General features: G+C 38.9%; 1 protein-coding gene across 4 annotated transcripts in view; it reads right to left on the bottom strand.

The window, feature by feature from the left end:
- Positions 1–6,079, bottom strand: part of CDKAL1 (CDK5 regulatory subunit associated protein 1 like 1) — a 607,581-nt gene extending 601,502 nt beyond the window's left edge. Inside the window, exons 1-2 of one of the 4 annotated variants that reach the window (XM_018039026.1) lie at positions 5,997–6,079; positions 5,131–5,174 (exon numbers count right to left, since the gene is read on the bottom strand). The gene's annotated coding sequence lies outside the window, so the exon portion shown is untranslated. Of the gene's footprint in view, positions 1–5,130; positions 5,189–5,950 lie in introns of all 4 variants that reach the window. The other 3 variants (XM_018039027.1, XM_018039028.1, XM_018039029.1) reach the window with 3 other exon arrangements.

Raw genomic sequence — 17,406 nt, 5'->3', positions numbered from 1 at the left:
CAGAATCCACCTGCCGATACAGGAGACATGGGTTCGATCCCTTGTCCAGGAAGATTCCACAATTCTTAGCCACAGGACATGACACACTGGTAAGAACCAACTAGGTCCAAGGTAGCAGAAGACTCGACTTCCAGTGGGCCCCGAGCCTCGTACGCTCACTGTACTACATCAGCACACTAAAGTAACACAGCCACCGCACGGCAGCTCAGAGCTGACCGTGAAAGGCTGAAGAGTAGCCCAATTCCTGGAAATCCCCATCCCTTCCCCAAATTAAGTGGAATAATCCTCTTCCTCATTAGCCTATGAGATTAGAGACTGCTGGTTTAGTCGCTAAGTTGTGTCCAACTCTTGCGATTCCATGGACTGTAGCCTGCCAGGTTCCTCTGCGCATGGATTTCCCAGGCAGGAATACTGGAGTGGGTTGCCATTTCCTTCTCCAGGGGATCTTCCCAACTCAGCAATCAAACACAGATCTCCTGCATTACAGGAAGATTCTTTACCAACTGAGCTACAAGGGAAGCCCATGACATTAGCCTATGAAATTACCCAGACATAAACACTAACCACGCCATATTTGGGGGCCTCTTACCTTCTGATAAGGCCCACATTCTGTGGAGCGTGTTTCTCTCTAAATAAACCCACTTCTTACCTATTACTTTGTCTCTCACTGAATTCTTTTGATAAGAAGAACGTGAGCTTCATTAAGTCCTGAGACCAGGGATGTGTTATGTGCTAGTCACTTGGTTGTGTCCAACTCTTTGCAACTCCATGGACTGTAGCCCACCAGGCTCCTCTGTCCATGTTCTCCAGGCCAGAGTACTGGAGTGGGTTGCCATTCCCTTCTCCAGGGGATCTTTCCAATCCAGGGATCGAACCCAGATCTCCTGCATTGCAGACAGATTCTTTACTGTCTGAGCTACTGGGGAAGCCCTGAGACCACGCGTGTGATCTCGATTAAAAGATTGTGGGTTCAAGTCCCAGTCTGGGTTCTGGTAAGGTTTGGGTCCCAGCCTGTGGATTCAAGTCCCATCTGAAGTGCACAGTTTCAACTCCACTCAGACACATGGGCTCCCTGGCTAGTTCATACCCACCAGGCACACACTCATCTCAAGGTCTTGGTCAAACCTGGAATGCCTTCAAGCCCTTTGGAACTCTGTCCAAATGTCACCAGTGAGGTCTTTCTGAACAACCCCCACCTCGCCATGTACACACACCTCCTGTCCCTCTCCCCCCAGCCTCGTTTTCATGCCACAGCACTTCCCCACGTGCTTAGATACTACAGAGGAACAAACCTGCCACCCAAAAATGTCTCTTTGCCATGTGGATTATTTTGAGCTGAAGACAAATCAAGGCCAAGAAGAAATTTTGACCTTCCTTCTAACTGCTAAAAGAATGTAAAGAGAAGACATGTTTCAGGAAGGGAGGCGATCCCCACGGATAACTATAGTATGAACTATGTGCACAGATGGGGAGGAACCAGGCAAAGTCTGTCTGTTAAAACTGTTAGCAAACATTTGCTTTTCCATCTCATAGCAACTGCCTTCCTCCCCTTTGAGGTCCCAGACCACTACCCCCAAGATCTTTTGTCTTTAGCTGAAGACAATATTTAAGGTAAGTTTCAGGCATTTTGGCAAGTTACTCAGTTTCCCTGGGTCTGTCCCATGTATGTGAAAGTGTGAGTTGCTCAGTCATGTCCCACTCTTTGCAATTCCATGGACTATAGCCTGCCAGGCTCCTCTGTCCATGGAAGAGAGGAGTAGGTATCCACTCATTCTTCTCCAAGCCAGAATACTGGAACGGGTAGCCATTCTCTTCTCTAAGGAATCTTCCCAATCCAGGGATCAAACCCAGGTCTCCCACATGACAGGCAGATCATTTACCCCCCGAGTCACTAGGGAAGCTCATGTTTACATGCCACATGTTACTACACTTTTGTTTGAGAACTGTAGAGGAAAATTTCTTCCTCCACAACAGTATCTTCATCATCTTATTACCCTCTCTTTCTACTAGGATATATACTCTGGGGGTGGGAAGATTTTTGAGTGTTTTGTTCACTGCTTTATCCTAGGTGGTGCCTAAACTACCTAGCGCATGGCAGCTTCTCAAAAAAAAAATTTTTTTTTTTAAACCGTCCACAACCCAGTCTACAAAATATGGTCCCTCTGCCACCTCCCACTCTGCCCCAACTGTAATAACCTTTCCGACATTCTCCAAGCAGACCAAGCTAGTTTCTGACTCAGGGCCTTCACACTTGCTCTTCCTCTGTCTGGAATATCATCCCCAGATATTTGGATGCCTTGCTGCCTACTCCTTTACTCAAATAACACCTCCTTGGAAAGGGCTTTTCCTAACGACCTTATCTAAAATAACCACACACTGATCAGGCATCCCACACACTCTCACCAGCCTCTAACTCCACTTTATGCTTCGTTTCCCTTCATCACACTTACCTGACTCCATATATGTAACTGCTGGTGTCTTTCTCACTACAGTGGAAGCTTCAGAACAGAGGCACCCTGTCTTTTTCACCACTATATCTACAACACTTGTAACAATGCCTAGCACACAGCAAGTGCAGAATATCTGCTGAATGAAAGGATGAATAAATCCTTGTTTAAGCTGAATTTAGCTAGTCTTTCTATAACACAGAAGGAAATTCTTACACTAGATGGGAGAAGTCCAAAGGAGTTAGATTTGTCCACTGACAGAGCTAGAATTGGACCCTCTCTCAACACCAAGCTCTCCCCAGATGACTCTGTTTCATTGGCAAAGCACAAACAATGCAAGAGTCTGAGATGATCCTAAGAAAGAAAAACATCCCAGAAAAAAAATGGGCAAAGGAAAAACTGGCAACACACTTAAGCAAGTCAAATAGCCATTAAGCATAGGAAAGAATGCTCAAACACACTAAGGGCATGAACTTAAACAAGAAATTATTTTCCATCTACCCCACTGGTAACAAAGACTGACAAAAAACCAACTGTTAGCTAAAAGCATGGTAGAACTGCCATACCCTTTCTGAAGGGCAATCTAGCAGTACGTATCAAACTTTAACACATATATATCCTTTAGCCCAGCAATTCCATTTCTAGAAATTCACTCTGGACGAAAGAGACAAATATAAAACGCAGAGGTTCCTAAACCTGGCTGCATATAATAAACACCTGAATAAACTCACCTATCACTATTAACAAGCTTTTTACTTCCAGCAAACTGGTAAAGTGAATTGTTAGCCTTCAGAAAATATTAAATAAGTGAATAATAATGAAAGTGTGAGAATAGAAGGAAAGCAAGATAGTAGTTCAGTGCTACAGAATGAATTATATAAAGTTCTCTCTCAAAGGTAGAGAAAATCAAGTTTGATACAGGAAATAAAAACAAAGTGAAAAAGGAGACATGGAAAATGATGACAAATAGATAGTATAGAGTACTGGCTATTTACAGAGGTGATTTATTAGGAGAGCTTTTATAACAGCCAACACCGAAGCCCCATTTTGAATTAGAATCTCCAAAGTGGAATTTAAGGGTGGCTATGTAAAACCTGTCCAGGTGATCCCACTATACATCCCACTGAGAACCACTGTTCTCCTACGAAGGTTCTCAGTTGATGTTCATTATAGTCACCTGGGGAGCTATAGAAAATTATCAACAACAAAATTATCAACTAGAGCTTGCTCTAGTTGAATCAATCTCTAGAACTCAGCCTAGCCATCAGTATTTTTTAAAACTTTCCAGTAAGTCTCATGTGCTGCCACAGCTAGGAACAAAAGTCCTACACCCATAGTTTTTATAGTATGGCTCCCACACCAGCACAATTAGTGTCACTAGAGAACTTCCTAGAAACGAAGTCTTGGGTCCCCCTCCAAACCAACTGAATCAGACACTTGGAGTAAAGCTCAGCAATCTTTAACAAGCCCTCCAGGTGATTTCAACATGCACTACAGTTTGAAAATCAGTGTCCTGGAGTTGTTTTTCTGTTTGTTTTCATAAAAATCATCTAGAATGCCTGTCAAAAACACATCACCTACTCAGCTGATTTTCTAAAAGGGTGCCAAGAATATTCAATGAGGAAGAGTATGCTTTCAAAAAACAGTGTTGGAACAACTTGATGGCTACATGCAAAGAATAAAGCTGGATTCCAACTTCACGTCATAAACAAAAATTAAATTGATTACAGACCTAAATTTAAGAAGTACTATAAAACTCTTACAAGAAATCATAGGTGTATGTGTTTATGACATCTTTCTTATGACACCAAAAGAACAAGAAACAAAGGAAAAGAGACTGGACTTACAACTTTCATGCTTCAAAGAACTCCATCAAGAAGATACATATTTGCAAATATGTATCTTCTCCAAAGAAGATATACAAAGGGCCAGTAACATGAGATGTCAACATCATTAGCTATCAAGGAAATATAAATCAAAACCACAACACACTTCTCACATACTTAAAGTGAAGACTTAAAAGTGAAGTTGCTCAGTCGTGTCCGACTCTTTGCGACTCCATGGACTGTAGCCTATGAGGCTCCTGTGTCCATGGAATTTTCCAGGCAAGAGTACTGGAGTGGGTGGCCATATCCTTCTCCAGGGGATCTTCCCGACCCAGGGATCCAACCCAGGTCTCCCGCATGGCAAGTAGACGCTTTACCATCTGAGCCACCAGGGAAGCCCTCTCACATACTAAGATGGCTAAAATAAAAAAGAACTTGGTGTTGCTGAAGAAGTAGATTAGATCAACCAGAGAGAAAAAGAATAGAATTTCTTCTAATTGGAAAAGGTGATGGGCCAAGCCTTAAGGAACTCCAAATTTACCTACCAAACAGAAGAGAAACCGCCTATAATGGAGATCAAGAAGCAGTCACCAAATGAGAAAAATCAGAGGGTCACAGAAGGAAAATGAAGACAGAATGTCAAACAGGTGGACGTGGTCAGTGCTGCTTAAGGCAAGTGATGAAAGCTTGAGTAAAATGAGTGAAAATGTTTCTTGGATTTAGTGATATAGAGATCTTGGTGTTTCCATATAATGATGGCAACAAAATCACTAACAAATTAAAATTAGGCTACCTCTTTGCATATTACATTGGGTAAATATCACTCCCAACATAAAAGTTTTAAAATAAACAAGTACCTTGATTATTTGCAATTAGTCTCAAATCGTCTTGAAAGATGAGTCTGGAAAATAAAAACTGTTTAGAAAAGAAAGTTGCAACAAGTTTACAAAACCACAGTAAGGCCTCTAAAATTGCCTAAAAGAGATTACACTCTATAAAAGGTGGTTTTATAGAGCAAGGTTAACGGTGTTCCGTACTACTCCCAATTTCTTACTGATTAGGACAGGTATGTTGACATCTGCTACATTTGCTATGACTGAGATCCAGCGTATGGCCCTAGTAATAAATTTTATCCGGCACTACAATACGTCGGCGTGATCCAGTAGTAAGAATACTACAAAACAGAGCAAACAAGTAGGTTTCCATATCACCCGACACCCGAAAGACACGTGTTCTCCCGAGATTCAGAGACAGGTTTCAACAGTAAACGAGAAAGAAAAGTGAAAAATCAAGACACCTGCTCTTCAGACCAACTTCAGTTTAAATTTTTATTGAGATGCAGCCTCGTGAAAGCATGGTAACTGTAAAAGCCTTATCCCGTCCCACGAACTAACGCAGAAAGTGGGAGAACGGAGGAAATTAAATTTTACAGTAAGCAACGAGATCTCTTAAGTACTCCTAACAGTCCTGCAGCACCTAAGGCCAAGGTCCCGGTCCTCACTTCAGGCAACGCTATCTGCTTCCCAATGTTCCCAACCCAGCTGGTAAGTTTTCTTTCAATTTCGAAACAAACCAGCGAACGGCCACGAGAAGGACTGAAACTGGGGGAACAAGGCTCTGCCGTAAAAGCAGCTCTGGTCAACCTCTGCCCCACACTGATCCACCCATCACCCTTACCCAGCAGTCGGGAAATAACAAGCCAACCAAAAGTAACAGAACCTACACGCCACTCGCCGGAAACTGCAGCGACTTTAGCTGGAGCTCGCCATGACACGTACGTGCCGCCACATTTATGTACGCATGCTCGCAGACGGCGGCCCGGAGAGGTCAAACTACATCGGCGCCGAACGTGCGCGTTCGGGTTTAACTGATTACACTTAATTCCTTTGACGGCAGGAGGGAGAAGACCTTCAAGACATCGAGTTCTTAGAATCGTTTAATAGCTAACCTCCCCGAGCTGTTCCCTGCAGAAGGAAATGGCAGCCCATTCCAGTATTCTTGCCTGGGAAATTCCATGGACAGAGAAGCCTGGCGGGCTACATACAGTCTGTGGGGTTGCAAAGTGGGACACTACTGAGCCACTGAGCATGCATGCCTGAGCTCTTACTACTGTGGGACACTGTGTTCCACGCTTTATATAAATATTATCTCCCATTTATTCTTATTTTACAGAAGAGGAAGCTAAGAGTTTAATTACTTGTCCAAAATAACTGTGCTGGTAGTGACTGTCCTCCATACTCAATCCAACTCTGCCGAACTCCAAAGAACCTGCTCTTTTCATTACATTTTCCCAACTTCCTCAGCCTTTTCTGAAAAGAGATCGTGTTAACGAAAATGGAAAAGGGTAAAGAAAGAACAGCTGCATTAAACTTAGTATAGATCATTTAACAGCAAGCAAGGGTTTTTGTTGTTTTTTGGTTTTGTTTTTTAACGGTCAGAAGACAGTTTAGAAGTCTGGCATAAAAAGAGAATTTTAATAAGGGGTATGTAAGATTCTGACGTGGTTACCTTTTACATGAATTATCTCACCTTATTCTTTACCCTAGACATCGTATTTGACCTTGTTTACCAGAAAAGCATCTCCACTATAGAAAACAATAGGACACGAACAGGAATTCAGAATTATGCCTGACTCTGGGTTTCACAGTGATTTGGAGTTATTGTCTTGTTTTGTAAATACCTTTCCTAGTGCAGCTCCCTCCAGTTAAAATGCCACACTTTGTTCATCCTTATCTATAAAGAAAATTCTAAATTGTGATATGACATCCATGGCAATCTTTACCCAAATGAATTAGAATTGTGTGTTATGTTGCCCCACCTCTTTCTCTAGACCAAAAGTAGGCTTTGGCTCATCTTCTTCTTGGTGATAATCCCACTGCCTAATACATACTCTTGCACTTAATAGCCTCTCATTAAACATATGTGGGGTGAAAGAATGAGTGCACCCCTTCTCTACAAGATCTGATTTAAGTTCAGTCAAAGAAAGTGTACTGAGTGCATGCCATGTGACCTCAAGCAAGATGAAGCTGGATGCTAGGGTTAGAAAGGAAAAAAGATAACTCCCTACCACTCTTTGAGGCTGCTACAAGGATATAGCTTCAGTAGAGAAGAGCAATCCCTGTCGAAGATGAATGCAAGGGGCTTGTGGACACAACAGGGAGGTTCCGTTTCTTACGTGAGGAAATCAGTACTTGCCTCTGGGATGCCGTGAGAGTATTCCAGACTCAGAAGACAGTGAGGGCAAATACATAGTGGCCTAAAACCATAAACTGTTATATATTATAAAAGCAAAAAGAGTAAAGTTGGGTAATAGCAGAAAAGGCTGAAAAGGAAAGGGCAGGGACCAGATTAAGGTGAGCTTTGTTTGCTCAAATTAAGACATTAGACTTAATCCTGGTTGTGCTGGGTAGCATGAAAGTACCCGAGCAGGAGGCTGGGTTTGAGGACATTTCAAACGAAGGAACAGTGAAAAGCCTAAATGAAATTGTTGGCTGTGAGCAATGGGAAAATGAAACGAGAAGACAGAAGAGATATTGAGAAGGTAAAATGAGCAAGACTTAGAGATTGATAGGTGTAAAAGAAAGGATACAAGGATGTTTCCAAGTTTGGGAATAAAGCAGCTGACACTAACACTTCTTTGGTGAAATCTGTCTCTTTAAGGCACTCAACCTGCATCATTTGAAAAGCCAGTGACACTACTTCTAGGAATTTCACTTATGGAAATGCTCATGGTTACACAAAATGACATATGTGCCAGATTAGGTTTTGAAAGATTCCTTTCAAAAGCAAAAGACTGAAAACTCTCTGGCTTCTCAGTAGGGAATAGGTTAAATATCTTTATGGTAGCTATACAGTTCTTAAAAAAGAACAAGGTTATTTTTAATGCAGTATCTATTTTTTTAATTTATTTTTAATTGAAGGATAATTTCTTTATGCACTATCTATTCTTAAGTGGAAAAAGAGTGTGTGGCTATAGCTAAAACTACAGTTTTATACATGTATAAAATCTCTGGTAGGATGTATAAATAATTGGTAATAGAATCATGCCTCTAGGAAAAGATACTGAGTGGCTAAAGGAAGATTTGCTTTTCCCTGTAGGTCATTTTGTACCTTTCATTTCTGGACCATGCAGATGTATTATTTATTCAAAAAGTAAGTGGATGCATTTTATAAATAAAATTAAAATGACATTTGTAATTTATTATTTACTGGTTTATCTGCTTACATTGTATTATTTCCTTATCAACATTTAAATTTCAAATCTTTTCTTTATGTTAAGATGTACATAACATAAAATTTACCATTTTAACCATTTTTAACTATACAGCTCAGTAAGCAGCATTCAGTACCTTCACATTCTTAGACAACCATCTATCTCCAGAACTTTTTCATCTTCCCGTACTGAAACTCTCTACCTATTAGACAATAACTCCCTAATCCCCATTTTTCCCAAACCCTGATGACAACCATCCTACAGAATTTGTTTGTATGAATCTGACTACTATGGTTTCTTCATATAAGTGGAACCATGCAATATTTGTCCTTTTGTAACTAGCTTATTTCACTTAGTATAATGTCTTCAAGGTTCATCCATGTGGCAGCATATCAGAATGTCCTTTCATTTTAAGGGTAAATAATATTTCATTTAGGTATATAGCACATTTTGTTTATAAATTTAAATATTCATGATTTGTTTCTCTAATTAGCTTTCAAATTTCCTAAGAATAGACACTCCATATTATTATTGTTTTTCCAGCCAACAATATAATATTAAAATATTATATTTTTAATGCTTTATAAATGATTGATGGTAGACAAACCAGTTGGTGTATAAACAGATACATTAAAAATGCAACTGAGCCTATAAAATAATTGTAAAAGCTAACATGTTTTGAGAGTTGACACGTGCCAGTAACCACCCTAAGTCCTTTATGTGAATTATCAAATGTATTCTTTACAATGACTCCATAAGTAATCCTATAAATTAGGAGTACTAGTATTAGTCTCATTATCCCCTTTTTACAGAGAAAACTGAAGGTTAGGCAGTCTGACTTTAGGTTTTTGTGCTTGTTTCAACTCTATATAAATAACTCAGAAGAAAAACTGTATACTTTCATTTAAATGCATAATTTCAAATAAAGAATATCACTGGAGAAAAAAGAAAAGAATGAAAAGGGAAATATGGAATAAAATTATAAACCTTCATAGTGATTAACTCAATCTTTTAATGTTATTCTTCACAGTGAAAATTAAAGAGAAAATGTGGGCAATAATGAAGTTAGAGAATTCTTACTATCTCAGCCACTAATGAAGAAAGAAAGTAAAATATGAAAGCTATAAAAATTTAGGAGACATATTTTACATTTAGTTTATGATTTGAGCAATTATCTGGCATACTTATAAATTTGTGCCAATCAGTATCTCTTTAGGATAAATGAATCATACATTTAATTAACTCTTGAAAAATGATAATAAATATATATGAAATTTTCTGTGTAGAATATTAGATAAGTTTAGTAGAATGAAATTTAAAATGAATTAATCTATTTATATATATATGTTCCCAATTTTTAAAGTTCAGCAGGTCAACATGTATTATGCAAATATATTATTACATATGCTACCTTCCCACCACATGTAGTAGAAAGTAACTGTGATTTCTTAACTTCAAAAGAATAAGGGGACGCATGAAAATGAATTCTAGACCCAGGGATTTTGATTGGGTCTGATCAATTGTCAGGTAAATTTCCCAGCTGAATGCCATACAACTAAAGCAGTTTTTTAGTAAGAGTTTTCAGGTGTTTGTTTACATAAAGGATAAAAAATAAGGAAATAAGGATATTATCACAAGTGTAAATATGAAACCAAGATGATGATAGTAGAAACAGAGAATTAAAAAAGGATACAAGAATAGTCAAAAGAACATTCGTTCCAAATGGGTGAATGCTTCAATGTAGAGGATAAAAAAGGACATTGGTGTCCTTAAATAAATTGAAAAAGTGAGTGAGTGAAAGTTGCTCAGTCGTGTCTGACTCTGCGACCACATGGACTGTAGCCTGCCAGGCTCCTCTATCCAGGGAATTCTCCAGGCCAGAACACTGAAGTGGGCAGCCGTTCCCTTCTCCAGGGAATCTTCCCAACCCAGGGATCGAATCCAGGTCTCCTGCATTGCAGACGGATTCTTTACCATCTGAGCCACCTCATGTTAGAAACATGATGTGAAATAAATTAACATGCTATTGTCTTTGGGCTAACGTTGAATTTTCTTGGTGTGATCTAACCACTAGGGGTCAGAGTGCCATACTTCTAGTATCAGCTATCCTGTTCTATCAATTTACACAAATTGGTTTGGCTCAATTTTATAATTAATCTTATCTTTCCCTTCTCCCACTCTCACTGTGGGTGGTTGGGGGCTGTTCTTGTGCCCCAGGCCAGAGTGATGAGATCACCATATTGCCTTGCCCCAGGGCAGGTAACCCATGCCAAGCTAGAGAGGATTCTGGGCTTTCAGTCAGTGGGAGAATCTACGGCTAAAACTTCCAGGGCCACCACATGGACAACACCTGCCTGAGACCGAGCTATTTCAGAGGAAAGTAGAGCTGAGTGATGTAGGGAGACATCAAGAAGTTCTAAAGACAGCTGTAAGCCCCCTACTTCCACATGCCTGGAGCTAGGTTTTCTTCTGAGCTCTCCAGTTTTGTGAACAAGTAAATTCCCCTTTTTATCCCTAAAACTACTGTGAGCAGAAGTCTTTCAATTGCAACCAAAAGAGCCCTGACTAATCTTTTTTTTCCTTTTTCCCCCAGCTTCCCTGGTGGCTTAGATGCTAAAGAATCTACCTGCAATGCAGGATACCCAGCTTCGATCCCAGGGTCAGGAAGGGAATGGTAACTCACACCGGTATTCTTGCCTGGAAAATCCCATGGACAGAAGAGCCTGGACAGTCCTCGGGGTTGCAAAGAGTCAGACACGACTGAGCAACTAACACTTTCATAATCTTATTTTTACATATTCTCTTAGCTTTTAAACAACTGATATTGGTTGTCTAACTCCCTGATTGGAGAAGAGACATATGATATTTTTTTATCCTTCTCTATCCTTTCTCTATCCTTCAGTAATATATGACTCAAATAACAAATTTATTGAGTTATATAATAATATATTCATTGAGTATATACAGTATACCAAGAACTGTTTTAACACTCAGGGGAAAAAGTACAGACCAATATCTCATCCCTCTTCAGAGTCTACATGACAGCAAGTAGAGAGAGACAATACATAATAAATATGATATAAATTAAAATTATATAGTATGTTCAGAGGTGATAAAATAACCTCAAAATTGCTTCAGATTAAGGAGAATCAAGAGTGAGCAATGCAATTTTTAAAGATAGACTTGCAGTTTTTAAGCCTACATTGGTTGGGTTGTTGAGAAAAAGACCTTTAGGCAAAGACTTCAAAAAGATAAGGAGGTTAGCAAAAAAAAAAAAATGTGTGTGAAAGAGCATTCAAATAAAAGGTACCAGCCAGGGGAAAGTCTCTAAGGAAAGCGAACACCTGCCATGTTCAAAAGATAGCAGGGTCCATCAACAGATGAATGGATAAAGAGGATGTGATACCCACTCAGGCATAAAAAAGAATGAAGTTTTGCCATTTCCAACAACATGGATAAACTTGAAGAGTATTATGCTTGGTGAAATAGGTCAGATGCAGAAAGACAAATACTATATATTATCACTTACATATGAAATCTAAAAAATAAAACAAACAAGCAAATATAAAGAAACAGACACAGATACAGAGAACAAACTAGTGGTTACCAATGGGAGAGGGAAGTGGGGGGGACAAGACAGGAGTAAGGGATTAAGAGGTATAAATTGTTATGTATAAAATAAATAAGCTTCAAAGATATATTGTACAATACAAGGAATATAGCCAATATTTTATAATAGCTATAAACAGTATAACCTTGAAAGATTGTGAATTGAAATTTTTCTATGTTGTACGCTTGTATCTTACATAGTACTGTAAGTCAACTATACTTCAATAAAAATAAGTAAACAATTTTTTGAAAAAAGAAGGAAGATAAGTGTGGTTGCAACAGAGCAAGTAATAAGATGTCAGAGATTGAACAAAACCAAACTACAAGTGTGTTCAGACCTTTGACTTTTCAAGAAACGAGACTTTAGAGAGATCTCCAAGAGGAGGGGCAGATGAAGAAGTTTGGTTAGAAAGCTGTTGAAATAACTCAGAGAGTCACTGATGGAATCCTAGACTAAGGGGCCATGAGAAGGGGGTGATAAAAAGTGGTTAGATTCTGGGCATATTTGAGGACACAGCCCTTAGAATTTCCTGTGGATTGATTTAGGGTATCAGGAGAAAAAAGAAATAAAGGATGATGACTTCCAAGTTTGGGGCCTAGACTATAAGAACAATGAAATTGCTATCAATTGAAATGGAACAGACTGCTGAGGGGGAGATCAGGAACTTAGGGTATTTTCGAATCTGCTTAATTTTTTTTTAATTTTAGATTTTTTAAAGTTGTAAAATTATAATTATTTCAGCTATAACCTTCACCTAGCTTCCCAAGAGGATAGCATTTTATATAACCAAAGTACAATCCTTCGTGGCTCAGACTATAAGCAATCAGCCTGCAATGCAGGAGACTCTGGTTTGATTCTTGGGCTGAGAAGATCCCCTGGAGAAGGGAATGGCAACCCACTCCAGTATTCTTGCCTGGAGAATTCCATGAACAGAGAAGCCTGACAAGTCATAGTCCATGGGATCACAAAGTGTTGAACACAACTGAGCAACTAACACATACCCACACAAAGTACAATTATCAACACCAGGAAATTAACATTGATGCAATACTATTAACATTGATATGATATCCAACCTAGGGCAGTTCTTCATTCTTCCTTTGTCTTTTGTGACTTTGACACTTTTGAAGAATATGAATCAGTTGTTTTGTAAAATGTCCCTCAATATGAGCTGGTCTGATGTTTGCTGATGACCAAATTCAGGTTACAAATTTTTGGCAACACTCTCCAGCAGTGATGCTGTGCCCCTCTCGGCCCATCATATTAAGGAGATGCTTGATGTTGATAGGTCTCACTTACCAGTGATGCACTGTGAACCTGGCTTCTGCAATGTAAGGTTACTATATTTCCCATTGTTATTAGTAAGTGTCTTGTGGGAAGATACTTTGAGAATATATAAGTATTCTGTTTCCCATCTTGTATTTGCTTCCATTATAGTATCCCTTAATGATCTAGGGATGTAGACAACAGCTGTTATTCTGCTGTTTGACAAAGGTCATTTTCCATTTCCATTATTACTTCTATTTTTACTATTAAATGACCTGTCCCTTCTCATTTCTCTATTCAATTGTTTGTATTAGTTCACAGATACTTACTTTATTTTCTGGTTTATAATCCTCTACCAAAATTAGTTTGATGCTCATGTTATTCCAGGTTTGGCCATTGGCCTTCAGGTTAGCTTCTGTGCTCTTTTGACACATCTGCATTTTTTTTTCTTTCCTGGATGTGTTGAGCAGCCTGTGGGATCTTTGTTCCCTGACCAGGAATTGAACCCCTGCCCTTGACAGTGAGAGCACAGAGTCCTAACCACTTGACTGCCAGAGAATTATTCCTTTTTTTTTTCCACACCTCATTTTCTGGCAGCGCAAGATGCCCTAGGCTCATCTTGCACTTGCTCTGTCCTATGCCTAGAACCAGCCAGTTCTCCAAGGAGTTGTGGTTCCTTTTAGTGGGAAATGGTGTTTAGAAACTAGACATGAGCTCACTGCTAATGGGTGCGCTCATTGCTATCAAGTGGCATTGCTTCTGGAGCTCGGAATTTAAACCTATTTAGCTTATGAGGCCTACTAGACATCCAACTGGATTGTTAACTTGGCAGTTAGAATTATGATTCTGAGGTTTGCGTGAGAAATTTAGATGATGTTTAAGTCAAAATATTAAATGAGATTAGAATTGACAGAAGAAGCGAAGAGGATCAAAGACTGAGAGACCTGAGGCACTCCAATACTAAGATAAGAGGAAAGAAGAACCAGCAGAGAAAACTGATAAGGAGTAACCAGTGAGGTAGGAAGAAAATTAGGAGGGTTGTATCCCAGAAGTCAAATGATAACAATATATTATGGAGGAGGGAGTGATCAGCTGTGTCCAATTATGTGGCCAGGTCAAGTAAGATGAAGCCTGAGAAAAAGTTACGGAGTTGAGCAACTTGGAAGGGTGGTTTTGGTAGATGGGAGTGGGTAAAAGTTGAATGAAGTGGATTCAAGGGGGAAGAAGGGAAGATAATTGGAGGTAGGACTTAGAGACAACTTTGAAGTTTTAGCGCAAAGAGGAGCAAAGATCAGCTGGGTGCTCGGTGAAGACCTACAGGGCAGGGGCAGGGGCAGGTGGCGTGGGAGGGAGACTCAGGAAGGAGGGGACTTATGTACACCTATGGCTAATTCATGTTGATGTATGGCAAAAATCAAACCAATATTGTAAAGCAATTATCTTTCAATTACAATAAATAAATGTTAAAAATAATTTTTTTTAAAAAAGAAGAGCAAAGATACAGGACTATAAAAGTGGAGAAAGTAGGTTCAAAAGGAGGGAAATTTTGTTAAGATAAAAAACAAGAGAATTATTATGTGTTAAATGAGAATAATCCTTTGGAGATGGGAAAATTCATGGTACTGTACAGAGAGGGGAAAACTACTGAAGTCATACTTCTGAGAAAGGACAGTGACGATTTTCTAAGCATTATATCATAGTACCTGAGACGTAAATATTCGGAGACTAAATAAAGGTTGTTCACCTAGTTTTAAAAAATCAAGTACATTTGGCTGATGTTATTTTAAAAAGCATATTTAAAGAAATGTGACTTTTTAATAACTAGAACTTTCTGTGAAATAATAAGACCTTAGCAGTGATCATCAAGAGTCAACTAATATATTATACTGGAGATGTATTTCACTGGAAAGTAGAAGAATGTGATCATTGCCAGAAAAATGTAGAAACAGAAAATCCTTTTTTCCTTTCTCCTTTTTTCTCCTTAACCATAGATGGCTTGTGTGTGTGTGTGTGTGTGTGTGTGTGTGTGTGTGTGTGTGATGCATTCATTAAATACTCTCTATTAGTCATATCTCTCACTGGCTTCTTTCCAAGTACTTTCTTACAAGTGATAAATCTGTAGGGGAAATTCAGAGATTTGCAGTTCCACTGAGAGAAAATCTCTTTGAGAGTGAGTGGTGAGAATGATAAAGGCTGTGGAGGACAATACTAGTCAGAAACTCTCTGCCAGAGAACAGAACAACTCTTACAACCCAACTGTATCAACACATAGCTGATATAATGAGAACTTATTCCCTGAAGTTACAGAGAAGTCAGATTTGAACTGCAACAGCAGGGACTTTCCTGATGGCCTAGTGGCTAAATCTCTGTACTCCCAATGCAGGGGGCCCAGGTTGGATCCCTGGTCAGGGAACTATATCTCACATGCCGCAACTAAGACGGGTGCAGCCAAGTAAATAAAATAAGTAAATAAGCTGCAATAGTTAGGAGGGGAGGAAATAGAGGGAGTGTCCAGTTATGGTTAATTTGATTATTCTAAATTTCTCAAAGACCTCCTTGAGTTTGTGTCCATTCAACCAGAAAATAAGAACAAAGATCAAAAGAAAAAGCAAGGAAAATAAAGGAAACAAGACATTTTGTCTTCTTTTTGTTGTATTCTTACATTTACCCACTTTAATTTCTCAATAAATTATTTGTAAGGAGGCAAAAACGGCTGTTTAGCAAAAAAGCACTCACTGAATAATTAAAGCATTTATTTTCAAAGGATATATTTATGTTATCTGTAAATATGGGCAAAATTAATATCCTAAATGAATTTGCTCAAAACAAAACTGCATTCCCTGAAGTTGACTTGTTTTGACAAAATTATGATATATTATTAGACAAATGACATATAAGTTTATTTAGCTGATTGTTGATTATCTTGGCTAATGGAGGGAAACAATGATGTGGTTAATCCAAAATAATCTAAGGTCACTTATATTTGACTTTGAAAAAAGTGTTTGATATTTGGCAATGAATGTGGATATTTTTAACATGCTAAGATCTTTTTAAAAACTTCAAATAAAGCAACAAAAACATACTGAGTGAAAACTTAGATCATAGCTTAGCTCTGCATATGAAAAAATTTCCAATAAACAGATGTACCAGAGAGTTTCTCAGATTCATTATCTATCATTTAGCAACTACATCAGATAGTCATTGTTTTTCTCTGTCCAGAAGAACCTACTCTAATTCTGTGTGGTTCAGGCTGCCATGGACTACTTTCAGCCTCTATTTGTGGGAAAGTGACTAAGACCAGTTCAATCAGAACATAGTATTCCTCCAACCACAGTACTGGATTTACATATAACTGGGCAAGCCCCATCAGAATATCTTATTCTCCCTGGCCATAAGTTCATGGATGAGTATATGGTAACACAATCCCTTGGTAACAAGAGTCCCCAGCTGCCATTTTTATAAAACATGACCATGCCTTTCTGGCTCTAATAGATTAATCTAGAGTTGACCTCTGACCAAAATTGGCCCAATCAGAGGTCTTCCCCTATGAAGTCAAAATTGAGACTAAGAGTCCAATATCAGTTTTGACATCTAACAGAAGAGTTGTTTGTAAAGGAGATTCCATGTGGCTATGGGAGATAAGAAAGCTGATCCAAAGAGAGAGAATGAGAGAAGAAAGAAGCATATCAGGCAGATAGAAACAGAGATAAAAATGAAGAGAGAAGTCCTGAGCAGATACAAATGTGAACCTTCATGATAATTTCTTTTGAAGCTAGCTCCAGTTGATTTCTCATTGTCAATAAAGAATCCTTACTGATTCTGCAGCCTCTGAACGCAGTTGAATGAGTGTATTGACAGAGAAGGCAGATGAACGTATTGACCCAATGGTGGGGCTCTGTAGGATAGATAGAGTAGAAGGGCCAAGAAGAAAAGGAAATTAAAGGTACCAGCGAGAACGAAGCTGCAGTGGTTGACAATGAGAGTCAAATTGGAATGAGAATCCCAAATGGGATAAATCCAGCTGGAAGAAGGAAAAGAGCGGAG

This window comes from Capra hircus, chromosome 23 (assembly GCF_001704415.2).
Source record: "Capra hircus breed San Clemente chromosome 23, ASM170441v1, whole genome shotgun sequence".
Lineage (NCBI taxonomy): Eukaryota > Metazoa > Chordata > Mammalia > Artiodactyla > Bovidae > Capra > Capra hircus.
The sequence above is the reverse complement of the archived record's forward strand: the minus strand, read 5'-3'. Positions and strand labels throughout refer to the sequence as shown.